General features: G+C 42.2%; 1 protein-coding gene across 4 annotated transcripts in view; it reads right to left on the bottom strand.

Annotated features, from left to right (window-relative positions):
- Positions 1-25394, bottom strand: part of cstpp1 (centriolar satellite-associated tubulin polyglutamylase complex regulator 1) — a 368165-nt gene that overhangs the window by 237879 nt on the left and 104892 nt on the right. The window lies entirely within an intron of this gene.

Below are 25394 nucleotides of genomic sequence, written 5' to 3'. Positions count from 1 at the left end.
TCACCCTTTATTTACACTTGGAGAGTCCATGACACTGATCAGTTCTCTCAGAGCCAGCTCTCGAAGTGAACAGAACCTCTGACAATCTTGTTTTTTTTCCCACAAAGAAAACACTATATACAGGGGAAAGGGCAGCAAAGCCAAACCCCAAACCCCACTGTCCAACCAGTTTTCAGGGAGATGAGGGCAAACCTCAAATCCCACTTCCATTCATCACATAGATAACAGTAACAAACACAGACAATACAATCAAATCAGAAACAGTGGATAGAACACAGGCCCAATATAGCTATAAAAAAAGACACCTGACACCTGCCCACACCACATTCTGATCAGACTGTCTTTGGCTAGCCTTCTTGCAGGACAGTCATCGGCCTTCCGGTGTCTGGCTGCCCTGCATGCTGACCAACCCTCCCCTGCTTTCCTCCAGGCTGGTTATCGACCACCCAGCTTCCAGTCGCCCACGTACTGACCGGATTATCCTTGGCAGCTTTCCTACGAGATGGATGGTGGCCTTCCGGTCTCTGGACACCCTGCGTAGTGACTGACCCGCCCCAGCCCACTTTCCTCCGAGACTGACGTCAGTCACCGGCTACACTCCTGCGGAAACAGACCCTTCGGCCCAACCAGTGCACAGTGACCCTCCGAAAAGTAACCCACCCAGACGCATTTCCCCTCTAACTAACGCACCTAACACTTTGGGCAATTTAGCATGGCCAATTCACCTAACCTGCACATCTTTGGACTGTGGGAAGAAACCAGAGCACCAGGAGGAAACTCCACACAGACAGTCATCCGAGGTTGGAATCGAACCTGGAACCCTGGTGCTGTGAGGCAGCAGTGCTAACCACTGAGCCACCGTCCTGCCCACTACACTCCTGTTTATCTTTTTTTTTGTGGATGCTGGAATACACGTTAATTTTATATCTGGGATAGATAAATATTTGTTAGGTAAAGGTATAGATCAGTATGGGCCAAATGCAGATATATGGAAGCAGGCTTCAGATCAGCTATGAACTCACTGATTGGTGGAACAGGTTCGAGGGGCTGAACAGCCTACTCTTGTTCCTGTGTTCCTATTGTAATACATGGAACCTGAAATAACTCAACAAAGTCACCCTTTATTTACATGTGGACAGTCCTTGACACCGACCCAGCTCCCTCAGAGCCAGCTCTCAGATTGAACAGAACCCTCTGACACTCCTGTTTATTTTCTTTTGTTTTTTTTTAGTGCTTTTTTTTCCCCAGCACCCATGTTGTGTGTGTGCAGGTATGAGACACAGTGAAAGACACAAGGAGCACAAATCTTTATTCAGTTTCCACCACCAGGAAAAAAGGAAACACCCGAGTGGCCAGTGACAAGCAGTGCCCTTCACATCAAAAGGCAATGCTGCATGATCAAACAGTGAAGGGGAGGGTACACTCCTGTTTATATCTGTCAGCCAGGGGTCCCTGATTTGACCAGATTAACAGCCCCAACCACAAAACTCATATTCTATGTGGTCCACCTGGCTGACCTTGTTACCATCATGGATCTTCCACATCTACCTAAGCAGGAAGATGGAACCTCAGTTTAACACCAAATCAAAAAGGCAGCACTACCAACATTGCAGCAATCCATCAGTAAAGCTCTGGAACATCAGCTGAGACGTTTGAGCTCAAATGCAGCAGTGGGACATGAACTCGAAACCTTGTGAGATAAGACTGCTTCCAACTGAGCCATAGCCTACAGTCAGGGGGCCAAAAACTTGATAAATGAATTTCCAATTGTTAGAACAACAATAACATTTCAGAATATGTTTCTGTTTTTATTTTGTCACACCAATTACAATTATTGTTTGAATACATTGCAGCATTCAGCAGGCATAAAGAAAATCTCAGCATTCAGGACTAAACTGCTTTATTTTTTCAATCCATAATCCATTTTTGTTCTCCTGTGTGAGCTCTGCCATTTTCAGATAGTAATTTAATTCTTTCCTTCCTCTATCTTGTCTAATGACCCTGCTTTCTGCTGTTTACTTGCCAAGATAGCAAATGCCAATGCCCTTTTAAATCAAGATTCCACACAACTGCCTGCAGCAACTTAATCTGCAGTGTATGATACTAGAATAAAAGATGCTTCCTGCCAGCTTGTCCCATGTTATAAGAAAATGCTTTTAAAAGTAAAGCAAGATGATATGGACATAAGAATGCATGCATTGAGCAGCTGAATTATATTTTTCAGTCTGAAGCAGATGTCTGGTATTTGGGAGCAAGGATCCTTAAAGAACTGGGTGCGGCTGAATAACAAAGTTTACAGGTGGATAGAGAATGAAAAAAGTGTTTCACAATGATGATCATTAATCAGCGTTCAAAACAATTTACACAGCTCAGGTGATGGAGATACAACTACATAAAAACACTATTTTTCACATTCCATTTTTGCATTCGCATCTTTTAAATTAAAAATTACCTTTCAATCACTTGGTGTCTGAGATCACTGTAAAAGGGCCAGAAATGATTAACAGTTGGATGCCATACACAATATACTGCAGTGGACCAGAAAAACAATTGCAGCTTCTATCAGTATCTCCCAGCAAATTTGAACACAATTTAGACAGTAGGAAAGGCTGAATATCTGTGCGGTTCTCATTTACACCACTCAGTGATAATTATGGAACAGGATATCACTTGCCCATGTTGATTAATGAAAGTGCTGCTGCAAATGACTTGGTTGGCTCGGGCTCAGCAGGTGGGGGAGGCAATTTTTATTTGACAGGAGGATACACAAGAAAGTGGCGTTGGAAGGATGCAGAAGCAAAATTAAAAGTAAGGTCACTTTCATTTCAGAGGACTATCGGGCTATTCTCTCATTAGAGAGAAAGACAGCTGGTGGTGAGTTTTGCCTGAGGGTCTCAATACCTCAAGATAGCAGCAAAGCTTCATGGCAACTTCAGCCTGTGTGGGAATTGAACATACACTGTAGTGGTCACTCTGCATCACAAACCAGCCAAATAACCTAACAAACCCTCATTATAAGTAAAATAAAGATTTTGAAGGAGTTTAAATGTCAGGAGATTTTAAGAGGAGGCTAGTTGACTCCATGCATCTACACTGGTGAACAAAGATCTTATTGCACTAATCCCATTACAGCAACCCAAGTGAATATCTAAATTCTGCTTAAATGTACAAGGGTTTCTGACTCAAACACCCTTTCAGACAGTGAGTTCCTGCAGTCTCCAAGTGAAAATATTTCTCCTGACTCTCTCCTTAGGCTCTACTTTCACCTCAAGTCTATGTCCCATGGTTATTGGCTCCTATACTCATAGAACAGATGCCTTCCTATCCACCCTATAATCTTATACACCTCTACCAGATCCCCTTGCAACTTCCCTGTTCTAAGGAAGGCTATTCCATCTTTCTTCATATCTCATAACCTCTAGCCCAGGGTACACCCTGGTAAATCTCCTCTGCACCTTTTCTCGTGTAATATATCCTTCCTGTAATGTATACCATAAGACCAGAAATTAGGCCATTCAGCCCATCAAATCTGCTCCACCATTTGATTTGACTGATAGGTTTATCAACCCCAATTTCCTGTAACCTTTGATCCCCTTGGTCATCAAAAACTTATCTATCTCTGTCTTAAGTATACTCAATGACCTGGCTTCCACAGCCTTCTGTGACATGAATTCCACAGATTCACAACTCTCTGGCTAAAGAAGTTTTTCTTTATCTCTGTTCTAAACAGTCTTCCCTTTATTCTAAGGCTGTGCCCTCGGTCCTTGTCTCTCCTGCAATGAAAACACCTTCCCAACATCCACTTTGTCCAGGTCGTTCAGTACTCTGTACGTTTCAATCAGATGTCCGCTCATCCTTGTAAACGCCACTCAGTATAGTCCCAGAGTCCTCAAACGTTCCTCATATGGTAAGCCTTTCACTCCTGGGATTACAAACCTCCTCTGGACTTGCTCCAGGGCCAAAACATCCTTCCTGAGGTATCAGGTCCAAAATTGCTCACAATACTCTAAATATAGTCTGACCAGAGCCTTATAAAACCTCAGAAGTACATCTCTGCTTTTATATTCTAGTCCTGTCGTGATGAATGACAACACTATATTTGCCTTCCTAAATTACTGACTCAACCTGCAGGTTTACCTTAAGAGAATCCTGGACTAGGACTTCCAAGTCTCTTTGTACTCCAGATTTCTGAATTTTCTCCCCATTTAGAAAATAGTCCATATCTTATTCTTCCTACCAAAGTGCATGCCCTCACACTTTTCCACATTGTATTTCATCTGCTACTTCTTTGCCCTCTCTCCTAATCTTTCTGCAGCTTTCTTAGCCACATTATCTACCTGCCGGGCTAACTTTGGGGATCTCTCAATATGAACACCAAGTTCCCTAGTCTTCAGTATTTTCTAGGGTCCTACCATTTATAATGTAATTCCTCACCGTGTTAGTCTTCTCCAAATACATTACTTCACAATTTTCTGGGTTCAATTCAATTTTCCACTGCTCCGCCCAGCTGACTAGTTCCTGTGAATCTTCCCGTGGTTTAGAGCTATCTTCCTCCCTGCTTATCACCCCACCATTTTCATGTCATCCACAAAGTTCTTGATTATACTCCCAATGTTTAAGTCAAAATCATTAATGTATACTACAAACAACAAGGGAGCCCAGCACTGAGCTCCGAGGAACCTCACTGGAAACAGACTTCCAGTAACAGAAACATCACTCTACCATCGCCCTCTCCTTTCCTGCCTCTCAGCCTATTTTGGATCCAATGTGCCACTGCCTTGGATTTCATGGGTTTTTACTTGACGACTCACCCAAGCGGGTCCTTATCAAAAACCTTGCTACAGTCTATATAGACCACATCAAATGCATTACACTCATCAACACTCCTGGCGACAATGAAGTCCATGTGGGGGGGAGGAAAGTGGCAGGGAGGTTAAAGAATAAGGATAGCTCTTCCCTTCAGCGAAATACTGCAGAAATCTGAACTAAAAACAGAACTGGTAAATGGCGACAAAAATGGAAGTTGCTGGAAAAGCTCAGCAGATCTGTTGGCATCTGTGAAGAGAAAGCAGAGTTAACGTTTCAGGTCTGGTGATCCTTCCTAGAACTGATAAATGGTAATGAGCAAAGGATGTGGAGCAGATGTGCTATTAACACACACGATATGGTTGACTCTTAACTGCCCTCTCGATAATTAGGGATAGGCAAGAAATACTGACCTAGCAAGCATCACCCACGTTCCATGAAGGAATTAAAAAGAAATTAAATGAAAAGAGAAAACCAAAAGAGGGAACAGTGTGTAACTGCTGACTACAGTGTGGAGTCCAGATGCTGCAAATTGCTGAATTGAAAGCTGAGGCCCTGCTTGCTTATTGTGCCATCATCATTCCTTTTGATCCCAGATGACTAACCTTTTTGTCATCTAATCTCTCCTGACTTCCACCCTATCGCAGATCTTTCTTTTGTCCTTGTTCCATCCACATCTTGCTGAATTTACTGCACCTTCTTCACCCAGAGAGTGGTGGATATATGGAATGCTCTGTCCCAGAGGCAGTGGAGGCCAATTCTCTGGATACTTTCAAAAAAGAGATGGATAGAGCTCTTAAAGACAGTAGAAACAAGGGTTATGGGGATAAGGCAGGAACAGGATACTGACTGTGGATGATCAGCCGTGATCATAATGAATGGCGGTGCTAGCTCGAAGGGCCGAATGACCTACTCCTGATCCAATTGGCTATTGTCTATCTCTAATTTGTCCCAGTTCTGATGGAATGTTACACAAATATTAACTGTTTCTCTCTCTGCACAGTTGCAGCCTGACCCACTGAGTTTTCTTCCCAGTACTTTCTGTATACATTTCTTTTTGCTGGTAGATCCATTTGTCTTCTAATTTCCCAAAGTGTATTTGATACACATGTGGTCCTGTTTATTTTTAAGTACTGTTATAGTGTCATAGGAGGTGTAGGTCATTTAGCCTGTTCGGCCATTCTAGATGATGACTGATCACTGAACTCATAACTCTACTCCACCGCTATCCCCATAATATCATTTTGCAGCTAGAAACCTATTGATCTCTGTCTTGATTATACTCAGTGACTGAGCTTCTACAATCTGCCTGTATGAAGAATTCCAAAGAACTGGCTTTTGAGTTCTTTCTCATCTCAAGCCTTTCCCTGTTATTTTGTTATTCATTCATGGGATGTGGGCTAGGTCAGCATTCCTTGTCCGTCCCTAATTATCTACGTGGCAGTTAAGGCTCAACCACATTCTGGAGTCACATGAAGTCCAGACCAGGTAAGGACGGAAGATTTCCTTCACTAAAGGGTGTTAAGGGTCTTTATGGCAATCAACATAACTGTTCCAGAATTCACCACTACAAATTTCACCATTTGCCATGGTGGGATTCAAACTCATATCTCCAGAACATTAGCCTGGGGCTCTGGATCACTCGTTCAGTGATAATTCCATCACCGTTCTTCCTGAGATTGTGTTCCCTTGTCCGAAAAACAACTGATCATTACCATGGTTTCCTTTCACTCTGCCAACATTATATCCATGCTGCCATTATCCTTTTTCAATAGCCTTTAACTTTACTGACATGCCTGTTAGGTGACACTTTATCAAACCCCTTTGGAAATCCATGTGCACGCCATATTAATCACATTGCCCTCATCAATTCTCTATGCCCTCATCAAAAAGTTCAACTAATTAATGACAATTTTCCCTGAGCAAATATATATTAGGTTTCTCGGATTAATTCACCTTTATTCCACATGCCCAGGATTATTGTTTCTCAGAATATTTTCACCATCAACACTAAACTGATTGTGTGCACTGTTGGATTTATTATTACACCTTTTTCTGAACAAAGGATTAATGTCTGCAATTCTCCAGTTCTCATGTATCAAAGGAGAATTGAAATATCATGGCCAGTGCCTGCAGAACCTTCAACTTCCTTTTGTTCGGTATCCTCAGACAAGTCTCACTTGGTCCTCAGAAATCATCAGACTAAATTTTCATTCATTATCTGAACAATAGAATACAGAATATAGAACATTACAGCACAGTACAGGTCCTTCAGCCCTCAATGTTGCGCCGATCTCTGAAGCCCATCTAACCTACACTATTCCTTTCTCACCCATATGCCTATCCAATGACCATTTAAATGCCCTTAAAGTTGGCAAGTCTACTACTGTTGCAGACAGTGCATCCCACGCCCCTGGACCACACCTGTAAAGCAAGTTAACTCATACATTGACCATTATTATGTAAATTTATCCATTGAAGAAAATATGTTAAAAATGTCAGAACGCCATGTCAGCTTCTGCTCTCCTGATGACTTCGGTTCCCAGCCCCGCATCAGCACCTGCATCTTGTCTAAAATGCCTTGGTTATTAATCCGATGATAAGGCAGGGTGAATGGGTGTCCAACAACGTTCCTTCTCCATTGCTCAGTTTCACAGCAACTCAACATTTCTTTTGCACAAGGTTTCACAAGGTTACTCTGAGTTAATGACAGCATAAAATGCTTGAAATGTCTGTGTCACCACGGATTATCACCCTCCGATGGGTGGGAGGCCAGTGTTCCCTCATGACCTCATCTCTTTGCTTTGTGCCTGTCCCTGTTTTGGTGTTGCATTAAATGTTGACACCTTCCCCTCCATTGTGAATTGTGATCCAATGTCTATACCAATCTGAAAATAAACCAATCCACTGATCCTGTAGGTGAGCCAATCAGCCTCATCCTCCATAAGAGATTAAAGAGTGTGTGTATATATAAACTGGAATCCAATGGATTAACTAAGTGTCTCTACACCTAATATTCTTTGATTTAAATCAAACCCATGAACATGAGCTGAACACCTCAAAATTTGTTGCAGTGAAGTAAATTCAAGCAGGATCGTGCTCAGAGTTACTGGGTGGACCAACAACCAACTTGGTTGCTGTGTCATATAAGCTAACACCAAGGGTTGAATTCTCCCAGTTCATTGGTGAGGGAAGGGCAGGCAGAAGAGATGAGAATGTAGAGAAATCGAGACATTGGGAGAAAGTTCAAGAGACTCCTGTCAGCAATGTTGAATTACCGGAAACTTGCTGACTGGCTGCCTACTGCGCCATCAAATGAGCCATTTTAATGGCCAGGTAAGGCCATTCCTGTTTCTGTGAGACTGTACCTATTTTGGTCGGGCCTGCAACCCAGTGGGCCCCTCCACTGCAATGGAGGGAGCGCCCCAGTGGCAAAGACAACCAGCTGTTCAGATCCTAATTTGCATGTCCAAGCTGACTGATTTGAGGTGCTTTGCCTGAACATTTAGAAGTGGCAAACTTTCAAGTTAGTTGTCAACGAACCCACAATCTGAAGTAGAAAGTTGCAAATTGAAACTGATCCCTGAGGCAAATTAACAAACAGGTGCAATAAACATCAATTTCTGCTTGTCTGGAGCAGTCGAGGGTGCTACTCCAGACACACTGAGCACAGCAGATGTGTACTCTGCAACTGGCCTACACATTGACATACTATTAAAACTAAACACATGCCATCCCCAAGAACTTATATTACTCTCTTTCCTGATGAGAAAAAAAATCTCACATTTGCTTCATTTTTTACTGCCCACTAACTTCCAAACAGCTCTCTTTCAACCTGGGTGGATATTTCTCTGGGAATTCACACATCTTGTTTGAAGTTGCACACAGAAACAGATAAAAGAGAGCTGCGCTATATTTGCCTTCAGGTGAAATGCTCAGTCAAGCAAATTAGGCATATATCTTTCAAGTTTATACAGGTGCAGTATCACACCTGCTGATACAGAAGAGTGTAAGCAGCAAATTTAAAACTATGTCTGCTAAATACAGTCTTTCTGCCCATTCCTTGGTTATTGCTGTATACATTTGCAAAAGGGTCAGGACCACATCCTCCAGTAGGGTTTTAGCAAGAAAAATGATGAATTATGCTCTAGCACCAAGTTGCATATATATAAAACATTTCTGACATTACATCCCAAGGTGTTTCACAAAGATAACCCAAAACATGACACAGAGGCACATGGGCAAATATAAGGACATGACCAAATGCTTGGTCAGAGAGGTTTTAAGGAGTGTCTTAAAGGAGAAAAGCAAAGTATAAAGCTTTAAAGAAGGAATTCCAGAGTTTACGGCCTGGGCAGCAGAGATCAGAGCCACTAATTGTACAGTGCTTAAAATTGGGAATGCTCAAGGGGCCAGAATTAAAGGAACACAAATGTCTTAGGTAGTTATGGGGCTAGAGAAGATGACTGAGACAGGGAGGATGATATTTGAGAAGAAAGATGGACACTTTAAAATCGAGATGATGCTTAAATAGGAGCTATTGTACCTCAATGAGCACAAAAGTGATGGATAAATGGGACTCGGTGCAAGTCAGGACAAAGACAATAGTGTTTTGGATGATCTTCAGTTCAAAGCAGTCTTTATGTAGTGCATTGTTCAGGATGCTCAAGTAGAGGGTAATTAAGACTTGGATGAGTGTTTCAACAGGGATTGAGCTGACAAGGTAGGGGCAGAATCTAGTGTTCATATTACAGAAGTGGAAATAGTGTTGGAAAAGGAAGATGGTTAGAAGATCAAGCAGGGGTCAGATCTGATACTAAGGATACAAAGAGCCTAGTTTAACTTAGGCAGTTACCAGGGAGAGGACTGGAGTTGGAGGCAGGGATTGATTAACTGATTGATTTACTGTTGTCACATGTACTGAGGTATAGTGAAAAGTGTTGTTTTGTGTACTATACAGGCAGATTGCATCATACAAAGTGCATCAGAATAACAGAACAGAGTGCAGAATACAGTGTTATACACACAGAGAAGGTGCAGAGAGAGAAATCTGACAACATTTGAGAGGTCCATTCAAAAGTATGATAATAGCAGAGAAGAAGCAGTTCTTGAATCTGTTTGTATAGGTGTTCAAAATTTATACCTTCAGCCCAACGGAAGAGGGTGAAAACGCATATAAATTGAGTGGGAGGGGTCTTTGATTATGTTGGTTGCTTTCCCAAAACAATGGGAAGTATAGATGGAGTGAATGGAAGGCTAGTTTGCATGATGGACTGAGTTGTGTTCATGATTCTCTGTAGTTTCTTGCAGTCTTGGGAAAAGCAGTTGCCATACCATGCTGCGATGCATCCAGATAGGATGCTTTCTAAAGTGCATCTATTAAAATTGCTATGAGGCATTATGGATATGACAAATTTTCTTAGTGGAAATGTTTTGCTGGACCAAAGGACTGAAGACAATGGCTTCAGTTTTCTCAATATTTAATTGGCAGAATTTGCTGCTCATACAGTACAGTGGTAATCGGGGACTCCATAGTGAGAGGGACTGAAAGGGGATTCTGCGGCAACAGGCAGGATTTGAGGATGATGTGTTGCCTTCCTAATGCCAGGATTAAGGACATCGCAGACAGAGTGCAGGAAATCCTCAAGGGCGAAGGTGAAGAGCCAGACGTGCTGGTGCATATCGGTACAAATAACGTCGGGAAGAAGAGGACGGACATTCTACAGCGGGACTTCGAAGACCTCGGAAGAAGGCTGAAAAGCAGGACATCCAGGGTGGTTATCTCCAGTTTGCTTCCAGTTCCTCGGGCTGGAGAGGACAGGAACAGGGAGATCAGGGAGATAATGGACTTGAATGTGTGGCTGGGGAACTGGTGCAGGAAGCAAGAATTTAAATTCTTGGATCACTGGGGTATGTTTAGCGGTAAGGATAAATTATACAAGAGGGACGGGTTGCACCTTAATAGGTAGGAGACCAGCATTCTGGCAAGTAGGTTTGCCACTGCAAAACAGCTGCGTTTAAACTAAATGGGGGGGAGGGGAGGGTACAAACTGGAAGTTTAAGAAGGAAGTTAAAGGGAAAGTTAGAACAAGAGAAGTCAAGAAAGACAACAGAATCGATGGAGCAGAAAACTCAAAAAAGGATCATGCCGTAAGGTCAAGTGAAATAGGGATTGATAGGAAGGGTGAGGGGAGTAACAAATTAAAAATATTGTATATGAATGCACGAAGCATTAAAAATAAGGTGGATGAGCTTGAGGCTCATTTGGAAATTAGCAGTTACGATGTTGTGGGGAATAACAGAGACGTGGCTTCAAGTGGATAGGGCCTGGGAAATGAATATTCAAGGCTATACGTGCTATCGTAAGGACAGACTGACTGGCAGAGGGTGTGGAGTGGCCCTGTTGGTAAGGAAACATATTCAGTCCCTTGCGCAGGGTGACCTAGAATCAGGGGATGTAGAGTCAGTATGGATAGAGCTGAGAAATTCTAAGGGTAGAAAGACCCTAATGGGAGTTATCTACAGGCCCCCAAACAGTAGTCTTGTTGTAGTGTGTAAGTTGAATCAGGAGCTGAAATTGGCCTGTCGCAAAGATATTACTACAGTTGTTATGGGGGAATTTCAACATGCAGGTAGACTGGGAGAATCAGGATGGTACTGGACCCCAAGAAAGGGAGTTTGTGAGTGCCTCCGAGATGGATTCTTGGAACAGCTTGTGCTGGAGCCTACCAGGGAGAAAGCAATTCTGGATCTGGTGTTGTGCAACAAACCGGATTTGATCAGGGATCTCGAAGTAAAGGAGCCATTAGCAGGTAGTGACCACAATACAATAAGCTTTAATCTGCAGTTTGAAAGGGAGAGGGTAGAATCGGAAGTGACAATGTTTCAGTTGAATGAGGGGGACTATGGAACTATGAGGGAGGCGCTGGCCAAAGTTCCATGGTACAATACCCTAGCAAGGATGGCAGTGGTACAACAATGGCAGGTACTTCTGGGTATAATGGAGAAGATGCAGGATCAGTTCATTCCAAAAAGGAAGAAAGATCCTAAGGGGAGGCAAGGGTGGCTGTTGCTGACGAGGGAAGTTAAGGACCATATAAAGACAAAAGGGAAAAAGTATAACAAGCAAAGATGAATGGGAAATCGGAGGACTGGGAAGCTTTTAAAGAACAACAGAGGATAACTAAAAAGGTAATACGCAAAGAAAAAATAAGGTACGAAGGTAAACTGGCCAAAAATATCCAGGAGGATAGTAAAAGCTTTTTTAGGTATGTGAAAAGAAAAAAAATGGTTAAGACTAAAATTGGGCCCTTGAAGACAGAAACGGGTGAATTTGTTATGGGGAACAAAGAAATGGCAGAAGAGTTGAATTGGTACTTTAGATCTGTCATCACTGGGGAAGACACGAGCAATCTCCCAGATGTAATAGTGGCTGAAGGACCTGAACTGAAGGGAATTTATATTAGGCAGGAAATGGTGTTGGAGAGACTGTTAGGTCTGAAGGCTGACAAGTCCCCGGGACCTGATGGTCTACATCCCAGGGTACTGAAGGAGGTGGCTCTAGAAATCGTGGATGCATTGGTGATCATTTTCCAATGTTCTATAAATTCAGGATCAGTTCCTGCGGATTGGAGGGTGGCTAATGTTGTCCCACTTTTTACGAAAGGAGGGAGAGAGAAAACAGAGAATTATAGACCAGTTCGTCTGACCTCAGTGGTGGGAAAAATGCTGGAGTCAATTATAAAGGACGAAATTACGACACATCTGGATAGCAGTAACAGGATAGGTCAGAGTCAGCATGGATTTATGAAGGGGAAATCATGCTTGACTAATCTTCTGGAATTTTTTGAGGATGTAACTCTGAAGATGGACAAGGGAGATCCAGTGGATATAGTATACCTGGACTTTCAGAAAGCCTTTGATAATGTCCCACATAGGAGGTTAGTGAGCAAAATTAGGGCACATGGTGTTAGGGGCAAAATACTGACATGGATTGAAAATTGGTTGGCTGACAGGAAACAAAGGGTAGTGATGAATGGCTCCTTTTTGGAATGGCAGGCAGTGACCAGTGGTGTGCCGCAGGGATCAGTGTTGGGGCCGTAGCTTTTTACAATGTACATTAATGATATAGATGAAAGTATTAAAAGTAATATTAGCAAATTTGCTGATGACACAAAGCTGAGTGGCAGGGTGAAAATGTGAGGAGGATGTTAGGAGAATACAGGGTGACCTGGACAGGCTAGATGAGTGGACGGATGCATGGCAGATGCAGTTTAATGTGGATAAATGTATGGTTATCCATTTTGGTGGCAAGAACAGGAAGAGAGATTAATACCTAAATGGAGTCAAGTTAGGTAAAGGGGCAGTACAACAAGATCTAGGTGTTCTTGTACATCAGTCAATGAAAGCAAGCATGCAGGTACAGCAGGCAGTGAAGAAAGCTAATAGCATGCTGGCCTTCATAACAAGAGGAGCAGGTCAGGCAGCATCCAGGGAACAGGAGAATCGACGTTTCGGGCATTAGCCCTTCTTCAGGAATCTTCAGCCTTGATTCCTGAAGAAGGGCTAATGCCCGAAACGTCGATTCTCCTGTTCCCTGGATGCTGCCTGACCTGCTGCGCTTCTCCAGCAACACATTTCCATCTCTGATCTCCAGCATCTGCAGACCTCATTTTCTCTTCATAACAAGAGGAATTGAGTATAGAAGCAAAGAAGTCCTTCTGCAGCTGTACAGGGCCCTGGTGAGACCGCACCTGGAATAGTGTGTGCAGTTTTGGTCTCCAAATTTGAGGAAAGACATTCTGGCTATTGAGGGAGTGCAGCGTAGGTTCACGAGGTCAATTCCCGGAATAGTGGGACTATCTTATGCTGAAAGATTGGAGTGACTGGGCTTGTATACGCTTGAGTTTAGAAGGCTGAGAGGGGATCTGATTGACACGTATAAGATTATTAAAGGATTGGACACTCTGGAGGCAGGAAGCATGTTTCCGCTGATGGGTGAGTCCCGAACCAGAGGGCACAGTTTAAAAATAAGGGGTAGGCCACTTAGAACAGAGTTGAGGAGAAACTTCTTCACCCAGAGAGTGGTGGGTGTATGGAATGCTCTGCCCCAGAAGGCTGTGGAGACCAAGTCTCTGGATATTTTCAAGAAAGAGTTGGATACAGCTCTTAAGGATAGTGGAATAAAGGGTTATGGGGATAAGGCAGGAACAGGATACTGACTGAGGATGATCAGCCATGATCATAATGAATGGTGGTGCTGGCTCGAAGGGCAGAATGGCCTACTCCTGCACCTATTGTCTATTGTCTACAGGATATTGTTCTGAAGGTTTGGTGCATACTGTACCTTTAAGAGAGTGTGGAAGCTGGCACTGACCAAGAGAAGCACAAAGTGTGCTAAAAAAAATTAAAAATGCAACATTTGGTTTTAAAACAAATAGCTGAAGGTGTGTTTACATGGCACACAACAAATTCAAATTTGGCCAAACAATGTAAATTATGCCCCAAGATACCAAAATCCAATCGAATTTGAATTTCACTGTTTTAATGATATCAAACCAATGAGATTGTCCAATATTTTGGGGTATATAAAATTGGGTATTTTGAACAGTTAGCCACAGCAGTAAAGAGCACCAACAAACACAGATGGCCTTTAGAGTATCTCTCTGAGAAATATCTTGTCTTATGAAATTTGTGAAGCAGAAGACCGAAGAAAAGACCCAGGAAAGCACAGACGAAGATACCAAGAGAACAGCAACAACTGGCTGGTTTTTGAAATTTGATTTTTTTTTGTAAACTTAACTGGGGGGTTTTTATTGGATCAGTATGTTGTTGTAGAGTGGGAGGCAGACAAATTGATCAGACAAAGGAGGATTACCGTGTAGACAGTTGTTGTTTAATGTTCTTGTGTTTCTAAATAAATTGTTAAAATGTTTCTTTGCATAGAAGGAGTTTTATAGTTCTTGGTCACTCATACTTTAACAGATTACAAGGTGAGGTGAGCTTTATTGTGGGTCTGTTTCAAATTAGCAGAAGGATTTACCCCGTGTCGTTATAATATCAGCCAAGAAATCTGAAAACCTAGGGAAAATGAAGAGATTGAGAGAGGTGATGGTGAGGCAGAGCTGGGAGCCATCAGGCTCCATATGGAAACAAATGTTATGTTTATGGATGGTGTCGCCAAGAGGCAGATTGTAGATGAGAATCAGATGTGGGCCAAGGAAAGATCCTTGGGAGGACATGAAAGACAAAGGTGCCAGAACCATGATGAACTGCCATTCTAGATGGTGCCCTGGTTACAATTAGAAAGATTAGACTGGAACCTGGTGTGAGGTGCCTCATCCAGATGGGTGATGGTGGAGATAATTTGGAGAAGAATGGTGTGTTTAACTATGTCAAAAGCTGCAAGCCACACCAAGAGGAGAGAAAGTTTACCTTCCTGACAGTCTCGTAGGACGTTTTGATCACTTTAACAATAATTCTTTCTGAGCTCTAACAGGGTAGAAACACGATTAGAGACATTCAAACACGGAAAGAAAATAGCATAAACTTGGGAGGTAGCAACATGCTCAAGAACTTTGGAGGTGGAAGGGAGGTTCAGTTAGGAGACGTTTTGATATTAAAGTTTATAGATTTGTAATGAATAAATTGCACAAAAATAAGTGAATTTCTATGTCGTGAAATACTGAGCAGACCAAACTATCATCCTAAAAACCTTCTGAACAATCAATCCCTCACCACACAGCCACTCCTGCCTTTCCCAAAACTTCACTCCAAATTCAGTGAGATACATTACCTCTTTGAGGGCCTTCACATTCCTGGTTTCATTTCCCTTTCGAGAGTGTGGTGCTGGAAAAACACAGCAGGCTAGGCAGCATCCAAGGAGCAGGAGAATCGACGTTTCGGACACAAGCCCTTCATCAGGTTTCATTTCCCACCTAATCTGTTTAATTAGGGCTTGAACTGTGCTACAAACTGAACAAATTGGGAGTTATTCTAAAGAATAATCAGAGTTCAATTTACCTGTTTCCTTAAAAAAACTATTACTGATATAATTCCTCCCCTGACATTCTGCAGATTCTCAATTTCCCAACCAGCACTACATTTGAATTTCTCTCCACATCTTGAGTACCCGTCTAGAGAAAGAGCCTTTTTCCTGCATACAGTTCAATCCAAGATTTAGTTAACATTCCTTCCAAATGTGAACAAAGGATTTTGTGGCACAATGATATTGTCCCTTCCTTTGTGCCAGACGGCCCAGATTCAAGTGACAGCTGCATTGGAGCTTTGTCATAAAACAACTCAACAGGTTGATTAATTTGTTTTGCTTACAGCCTATACTGCATTGTTAGGTGTATGATGTGCTACAAGAAGCAACCATTTTCATATTTGATTTTCTTTCTGCAGTCTTGTGTTGTCTGTATTGAAAGCTTTTCTCACTTATCCTTTCAACCAATTCAGGATTCCTTAATTTTGTAAACGTGAAAGAACTGCTGGTACTGTAAATCAGAAACAAAAACAAAAACAGAGTTCTGGGGAAGGGTCACTCGACCCAAAATGTTAACTTTGATTTCTCACTACAGATGCTGCCAGATCTGCTGTGCTTTTCCAGCAATTTCAGCTTTTGTTCAGGATTCCTTAATACCTGGCTGGTAGTTTTCCCTGCTTGCGGGAATCTTCCCAAATACTCATCACCTCAAATTATCACCAACACATACAGTTAGCATCACCCTCTCAACAAAAAAGGCTACGCTGTTTTTCTTCTGGTTGAACAAGCTGTCAATCTACCTCAGAAGTTTGCTTCATATTCCAGACTCTTGTGTTCCATAAATAATTGGTGGGTGGAGCAATTAATTTCCCAAAACTTCACTCCAAATTCAGTGAGATACATTACCTCTTTGAGGTCCATCACATTCCTGGTTTAATTTCCCTTTCAAGAGTGTGGTGCTGGAGAAACACAGCTATTAAAATCTAAATATTATTTCTACAGAACTTCCATTGTAATTTTCCAAAATACACCAACAAATTTGTTTAGTATTTTATTATCCTTGAGATAATAACCTTGAAATCCTTTGAGATAGTGGAAATTATTTGATTGATTTCATCTCTTTACCTACACTTGTGTGAATTCTATCCAGATATACTACATGTTTATCTTCTTAATTAATTTTATTCAAAATGTTTTTCTCTACTGAGCAGTTTTAACTTTTACTTAACCCCAAATAAATTCAGGTTCCAATTGGGAGATTGTCCAGTCTTCTTCATTACAAGCACAATAATAATTTATCTGGCATTTTTGCTAGCTCTTGCTCATTTGATATAGTGTCTCCTTTGGGTCCTTACAAATCACGTTGACATTCTCGTCCACCATTCATTTATTCTCAGCATCTTTCACCTCAAACACATATTATGCTGGCACTTTCGATGTCATTTTGTCCAAACTTGAGCTGCCGTCTTTCAGTCTCTCCTCCTTGGTTTCCCACTGTCATTGTGAATGAAGGACGAAATAGCTGTCATGCCTGGGAAAAATACAGAATCAAGAACCTGATTGCATAAGAAAAATAAGTTTAAAATGTTGCCTGTCACATTAACATGTGTCTCTAGAACTGCACAAGGTGAGAGGAGATCAGAAAGTGAGAGGCACGGCAAAAAAAATGCTCCTTTTGACTCCTCAGGAAATTTTAAATTGCAAGTACTTACACTGTACTTGCACAGCTATGGTTCTCTACAAAGGTCTAATAATGCTGAATGTTTGGAAAACATTTTTAAATAAAATTTCTAGTCTTTAGGTTCAGAACACTGACCACATAAATCAAATTTTTTAACTTAAAATCTACATAAATTTCCTCAAAAGATTCCTTTATTCTCTACATTTGCTTTATTGATATTTAGTTTTGAGTTTTGCAAAAAACTGGACTTAGTGAAGGCAATTTTAAAATGCTCAAAGTGATGTGATAACTTAAAGCAGATAATATCAGGAATAACTGGATACATTATAACTGAAGCAAGAGAGGAGCAGATAAGAAAAAATTACAGTTTTAATTTCATATGCTTTATTGAGATTTCAACATTACAATATAAAGTAAAAGACCAATGCTGAAAATAAAGGCAGCTTCGCCGGGGAAATTCCAATAACTGTTTTATAGCTCTTAACAGGTATACTCGTTATAGCAGTTATAATAGTTATAGTGGTTATATTAATAGTTAATCTGTTATTTATCTAATATACTTGAATTTGATTATCCTCACCTATATGTCACTAGTTTCTCTTACTAATGAATCAAACTGAAATCAAACGCTATTTGAAAGAGACACTACCCACATAGTTTTGAAAGGTCACTACTGAACTTCAATGCATTACTCTGGTTCACAGCCTTCATACTATTGTACACCTTTCTGCATTCCAAATACTTTTCAAGTAAATATTTAATCATCTTTGAAGCCATATGAGGGTATGCAGCTGGTGTCTTGGTAGCACACACACCACAGTACAAGGAACATCATGACAAAATATGCAAAACATAACAAGATTCCCAAGCCTGTGCTGGCATTGAGTGAAACGATAAGATCATTCAGTGTAGTTTATTTTTAATGGAATGTACAAATATACAGCTCTTCACAGTGATACAACATCTTGATGTACAGTGAAATGACTAGAAATCCCTAACAGAATACCTTTGCTGAGCTCACTTTTAAAAGAAAATCTATAAATATTATGCTGTTGTCTGCCATCTGACAATTTGCGAGAATGTTCATCACCCATCACAATATTAGATACAACACAACATGTCAAATGCTGAGGACCTATTCATTTGAGAGAACTTGGCTTAGCACAAACATCATCTCAAGTGAGTTCCAATTTTGGTTTTCTTACAAACCCAACTTCATTCCAACCAGACCAACTAATTCAAACAGCCCCATTTGAAAATACTTACTTTTCTGATTTGCTTTAACTACTAGAAATTAATAGCCCCATCAGGAAGTCTATTTTGGAATTTAATTTGTGTAATTGGCCAATATTTTCAAATGGCGTTGCAGCTGAAGGCCTTTATGCTTGACACTATTAAGACAAAGAAGAATGATGATCGCTTCTCTGAAGAATGCAAGAAAAGTACACAATTCTTTCATTGGGAGAGATAATGAGCCTATAAAAACACCCAGAGATCTGCAGCATATTGTTATGAAATAATGAGCCTCATTGTTGCAAATTGAACTCTATTCCTTCAATTTTCTTACAAAGAATAAAGCAGGGAATCATTTTTAAAAAATGATACTCAGACTAATAACAGTGTCTGTAGATTTTCTGTATACTTTCTTCTTCGCAACAATGATTTTTTGTATAATCAGGCATGACCAAACAGCATGTTATTATAGCTTTATTGTGTGCTGGTGAGAAGATGATCATTCCAAGCATACACCTCGACTGGAATAATGATAATTGTAGGCATCTAGCTGACAACCAGTGCTTTTGACTGTTTATTTGGTTGCTGACAACATGGACTGAAAGGTAATATTTCTACGGATTTGGCTCTTAAGAAGCCATATCTAGATTATTTCATCAAAATATGAAGATTTGCCACATGCTCCAATCCTGCTCCAATTTCTTGTGTGAACACCCTTCCCATGGGGCCACATGGCAGAATCAGAGGGAAGATTCGTGCTTGTACACCGACTAAGTGAGAGTTAGATTGGGAGAGAAAGAAAGAGCGAGAAATGGAAAGAGAGAAGAGGAGACAGATAAAAAGCTAAGAGAGAGAGAGAAAGATACCAAAATTCAAATGTGTTATTATTATCACATTACTGTCATTGGAGTTTGCTGTGTGCAGAATTGGTTGCAGGGTGTACAACATTACAGCAATGAATTCACTTCACACGGTAATTCAGTAACTATGAAGTATCATAGGATGTCATGAGATTGTGAAAGCTGCCATATCTAAGTACATCTTTCATCTTAGATTATTGTTCAAAAGTTTAAAATAGTTTTACATTCTTACTTTATGAAGAGTGGCAGACAAACGGGGTAACCAGCTGTGAGATCTATAAACATTTACCTGGATGATTTATAAACATTTTCTCATCAATCACTTCATAGATGTTATTACTACTGGAGCCGGTGAGACTTAAATTCGGGCTTCCTGGTCCAAAGGTAGGGACACTATTTTACTACAACAGCCTCTCCTGGATGATTATTGTGTTCAAATTTTATACATTTTTTAAATTTTGCATGGTTAAATAACTTCAATTTAACTAATTGGATTTTCAACACACACAGAAACCTGGTACTGTGCTGAATTTGTACGTTTTGACCTGCCCATAGCAGGGAAGCCCAGCAGTGGCTGGTGAAACAGAAACGTAAGCAGCACATTCACTTTTGTTTATTCTTGAATGATCTGTGGGCATCACTTGTAAGGTCAGCATTTGTTGCTCATCTCTAATTGTCCTTGACTGATTTAGCTGTTATATGTAATTGTGAAGAAATAAGGATGACAGATTTCCTTCCTCAAAAGATATGAGTGACCCAGATGGGTTTTAATAACAATTACCACCATTACTGAGACTAGCCTTGAATTTCAAATTTTTTAACTGCGTAGCGGAATTTGAATCCATTTCTCCAGACCATTGGCCTGGGCCTCTGAATTATTACTTCAATTGCAATATCACTACGGCACCATCTCCCCACTTGCTGATTGGGTTTTAACCCAGCCACTGTATTTTCATCAAGGCACCTTAACTAGTTAGAACAGGCAGGCTTGGCAATGACCTGCATTTGTCTTTTTCTGGAATATTTATAATTTTTTTTAAGTGAGGATGAGACTTTGTCAAACTGTTTTTAACAGTGCCAGAACTTACAGCAATAGGGCTCAACAGTAATAGTCTGTTTCTCCACCACACTCTGCACCTTTCGATGTTTCTGGACTTATTCAGGATATAAAAGATAAGGGGCATGGTAATTTTATCTACACGTTAATCTATACCTCAAGCCAAACCTCCTCTCTCGCTGTCTTCCAAACTCTTCTCAGTATACTGACACACCTTGCAGATGCACCCATCCCTTCCACATCTCCATGTGAATATTCATCACAAATGTGCACCTTCATTATAATGTGATATTGTCTCAGTGATTCTCCAAGCACATTGTCCATCTATTCTCTCAACATCAGTTTGAGTGCGAGCAGCAGCTAAGATAAGACAGTTTGTTTTAAAATTACTTACCGGTAGCGGGCAGCGGTGTTTTTTTTTTCTCTCTTTACAGAAAGAGCGGGAGCAGCAGGGGGAAGTGACGAAGACCAGAGGGGCAGCCGGGTAGGATTTTTTTCCCTTTAAAAGCGCGCAGGAGAAGAACCCGAGGCACTACAGAGGTAGTGTCTCCCACCCGCCCTCCTCCTCTAACCTAAATAATAAGACCCGTTGTGGTAAGTAGGTAAGTACTGCATTTTGCTTGTTGTATTCTTTAGACCCAGTTTTTTTTTTATAAAAGGTTACTTTCAGAGGGATGGCAGTGAAGGCAGTGCAATGTTCCTCTTGCAACATGTTTGAGGTGAGGGATGCCATGGACGTCCCTGCTGATTACACTTGCAGGAAGTGCACCCATCTCCAGCTCCTCCAAGACCGTGTTAGGGAACTGGAGCTGGAGTTGGATGAACTTAGGATCATTCGGGAGGCAGAGGGGGTCATAGATCGGAGCTTTAGGGAAGTAGTAACTCCAAACATGGCAGATAGATGGGTGACAGTGAGGGGAACTGGGAGGAAGCAGCCAGTGCAGGGCCCCCTGCGGCTGTTCCCCTCAAGAACAAGTATACCGTTTTGGATACTTGTGTGGGGGACGACTTACCAGGGGTAAGTAACGGGGCTCAGGCCTCTGGCACGGAGTCTGTCCCCGTTACTCAGAAGGGAAGGGTGGAGAAGAGCAGAGCAATAGTAATTGGGGACTCGATAGTTCGGGGCACAGATAGGCGGTTTTTGTGGGAACGAGAGAGACTCACATTTGGTATGTTTCCTCCCAGGTGCAAGGGTACGTGATGTCTCTGATCGTGTTTTCCGGGTCCTTAAGGGGGAGGGGGAGCAGCCCGAAGTCATGGTCCACATTGGCACCAATGACATAGGTAGGAGGAGTGCTGAGGATGTTAGGCAGGCTTTCAGGGAGCGAGGTTGGAAGCTCAAAGTTAGAACGAACAGAGTTGTTGTCTCTGGTTTGTTACCCGTGCCACGTGATAGAGAGTCGAGGAATAGGGAGAGAGAACAGTTAAATGCGTGGCTGCAGGGATGGTGCAGGAGGGAGGGATTCCGGTATTTGGATAACTGGGGTTCTTTCTGGGGAAGGTGGGACCTCTATAAACAGGATGGTCTGCACCTGAACCTGAGGGGCACCAGTATCCTTGGTGGGAGGTTTGCTAGTGCTCTTGGGGGGGGGGGGGGGGGTTTAAACTAACTCTGCAGGGGCATGGGAACCCAGACTGTAGCTTTAGGGTGCAGGACCTGGAGTGTAGGGAGGTTAGGAACGTGGTATCAATTTCAAAGGAGGGTGCCCGTAAACAGGAAAGTGGCTTGAAGTGTGTATACTTCAATGCAAGAAGTATACGAAATAAGGTAGGTGAACTTGCAGCGTGGGTTGGTACCTGGGACTTCGATGTTGTGGCTATTACGGAGACATGGGTAGAACAGGGACAGGATTGGCTGTTGCAGGTTCCAGGGTTTAAATGTTTTAGTAGGGTCAGAGGTGGAGGTAAAAGAGGGGGAGGTGTGGCATTGCTTGTCAAAGATAGTATTACAGCTGTGGAAAGGACGATGGATGAAGACTCGCCATCTGAGGTAGTTTAGGCTGAGGTTAGGAATAGGAAAGGTGAGCTCACCCTGTTAGGAGTTTTTTACAGGCCTCCTAATAGTCCTAGAAACGTAGAAGAAAGGATTGCGAGGATAATTCAAGAGATGAGTGAAAGTAATAGGATGGTTGTTATGGGGGACTTTAACTTTCCTGATATTGATTGGGAAAGCTATAGCTCAAGTTCGTTAGATGGGTCAGTGTTTGTCCAATGTGTGCAGGAGGGTTTCCTGACACAATATATAGATAGGCCAACAAGAGGTGAGGCCATACTGGATTTGGTTCTGGGTAATGAACCAGGCCAGGTGTTAGAATTAGAGGTAGGTGAGCACTTTGGGGACAGTGACCACAATTCGGTGACTTTTACTCTAGTGATGGAGAGGGATAAGTGTGCACTACAGGGCAAGAGTTATAGCTGGGGGCAGGGAAATTATGATGCGGTGAGGCATGACTTAGGATGTGTGGCTTGGAAAAGTAAGCTTCAAGGCAAGGGCGTAATTGATATGTGGAGCTTGTTCAAGGAGCAACTATTGAGTGTCCTTGATAAGTATGTACCCGTCAGGTAGGGAGGAAAGGGTCGTGTGAGGGAGCTGTGGTTTAATAAGGAATTGGAATCCCTTGTTAAATGGAAGAGGGCGGCCTATGTAAAGATGAGGCGTGAAGGTTCAATTGGGGCGATTGAGAGTTATAAGGTAGCCAGGAAGGATCTGAAGAGAGAGCTAAGAGCAGCAAGGAGGGGACATGAAAGGTCCTTAGTTGGTAGGATTAGGGAAAACCCTAAGGCTTTCTATAGGTATGTCAGGAATAAAAGAATGACTAGGGTAGGAATAGGTCCAGTCAAGGATAGTAGTGGGAAGTTCCGTGTGGAGGCTGAAGAGATTGGGGAGACACTGAATGAATACTTTTCGTCAGTATTCAATCAGGAACAGGACATTGTTGTCAATGTGAGTACTGAGTCACAATTAAGTAGACTCGTTGTCTACAGGAGTAGTGCCAGAAGATTGGAGGCTAGCAAATGTGGTTCCCTTGTTCAAGAAGGAGAGTAGGGATAACCCTAGTAACTATAGGCCGGTGAGTCTCACTTCTGTTGTGGGCAAAATCTTAGAGAGAATTGTAAGGGATAGGATTTATGAACATCTGGATAGGCATAATGTGATCAAGGATAGTCAGCATGGTTTTGTGAAGGGCAGGTCGTGCCTCACAAACCTTATTGAATTCTTTGAGAAGGTGACTACGGAGGTGGACGAGGGGAAAGCGGTAGATGTGGTGTATATGGTTTTTAGTAAGGCGTTTGATAAGGTTCCCCATGGTAAACTACTGCAAAAAAATACGGAGGTATGGCATTAAGGGTGAGTTAGAGGTTTGGATTAGGAGTTGGCTGGCTGGAAGAAGACAGAAGGTAGTAGTTGATGGCAAAGGTTCATCTTGGAGTGCCGTCACTAGCGGTGTTCCGCAAGGATCTGTTTTGGGACCATTGCTGTTTGTCATTTTTATAAATGACCTGGAGGAGGGGTTAGAAGGTTGGGTGAGCAAGTTTGCGGATGATACGAAAGTCGGAGGAGTTGTAGACAGTGAGGAAGGATGTGGCAGGTTACAGCGGGATATAGATAAGCTGCAGAACTGGGCAGAAAGGTGGCAAATGGAGTTCAATGTAGCTAAGTGTGAAGTGATTCACTTTGGTAAGAGTAACAAAAAGATGGGGTACTGGGCTAATGGTCGGATACTTGGTAGTGTGGATGAGCAGAGGGATCTTGGTGTCCATGTACACAGATCTTTGAAAGTTGCCACCCAGGTAAATAGTGCGGTGAAGAAGGCATATGGCGTACTGGCTTTTATTGGTAGAGGAATTGAGTTCCGGAGTACTGAGGTCATGTTGCAGTTGTATAAGACTCTGGTGCGGCCGCATCTGGAGTATTGTGTGCAGTTTTGGTCGCCATACTATAGGAAGGATGTGGAGGCATTGGAACGGGTGCAGAGGAGGTTTACCAGGATGTTGCCTGGTATGGTAGGAAGATCGTATGAGGAAAGGCTGAGGCACTTGTGGTTGTTTTCATTGGAGAAAAGAAGGTTTAGGTGTGACTTGATAGAGGTGTACAAGATGATTAGGGGTTTAGATAGGGTCGACAGTGAGAATCTTTTTCCACATATGGAGTCAGCTATTACGAGGGGGCATAGCTTTAAATTAACGGGGGGTAGGTATAGGACAGATGTTAGGGGTAGGTTCTTTACTCAGCGAGTCGTGAGTTCATGGAATGCCCTGCCAGTAGCAGTGGTGGACTCTCCCTCATTATGGGCATTTAAGCGGGCATTGGATAGGCATATGGAGGATAGTGGGCTAGTGTAGGTTAGGTGGGCTTGGATCGGCGCAACATCGAGGGCCGAAGGGCCTGTACTGCGCTGTATTCTTCTATGTTCTATGTTCTATCATACATTTCTGGCAGCAATAGATCGGTTCTTTTCTCATTATGACCACAAAATAGCAAGAAGAGACAGGCAACAGCAGTGGAGAAAGACGACAGCGAAGAGTCCTCAGAGGAGGACACTGACTCATGAGAAGTTGTTGTGGCATGGTAGTCCTCACCTCAGGGCCAGCAGCTTTGGGTTCAAGTCCCACTCCAGGTCTTGTTGGCTATGGAAAGAGTACTCATAATGTGATTCAGGGTGCTGATAGTTAAACCAGGATTCCTTCCACACCTCCATCTTGCTCTCTAGAAGTGCACTTAAAGATATGCTCAAATAATAGAAGATTCCACAAGCTGCAGATCGCGCA

Source organism: Chiloscyllium plagiosum, unplaced genomic scaffold (assembly GCF_037043375.1).
Source record: "Chiloscyllium plagiosum isolate Xiang-an unplaced genomic scaffold, Cpla_swu_hap1 HiC_scaffold_18, whole genome shotgun sequence".
Taxonomy (NCBI): Eukaryota; Metazoa; Chordata; class Chondrichthyes; order Orectolobiformes; family Hemiscylliidae; genus Chiloscyllium; species Chiloscyllium plagiosum.
This window is presented reverse-complemented; position numbering and strand designations above follow the sequence as displayed.